The following is a 294-nucleotide window of genomic DNA, read 5'->3' on the forward strand; positions in this document are numbered from 1 at the left end:
GGGCGGCAGCATCCTTGTTTTTAAGGTCTTTGTATATTTTTTAGGTTGCATTTTTAGATTTTTTTCTTGCTTACGACGTCAGGTCACTTGACCGTGATGTCGTCATGCAGTTTCCATGCCAATACCGTGACAATATCACGTGTTTTTCACGTCATCTCTCGTGACAGTATCACGTAATTTACCATGAATTTTCAGGGTATGTGGCGTGACATGATCGGCTATAAAAAGCTATAAAAGGGCAAGAGGTCAAGGTAGTCACTGACCTTTAATCTTGGTCATGTCTCGTCAGCTTTC

This window comes from Penaeus monodon, chromosome 29, assembly GCF_015228065.2.
Source record: "Penaeus monodon isolate SGIC_2016 chromosome 29, NSTDA_Pmon_1, whole genome shotgun sequence".
Classification (NCBI taxonomy): Eukaryota; Metazoa; Arthropoda; class Malacostraca; order Decapoda; family Penaeidae; genus Penaeus; species Penaeus monodon.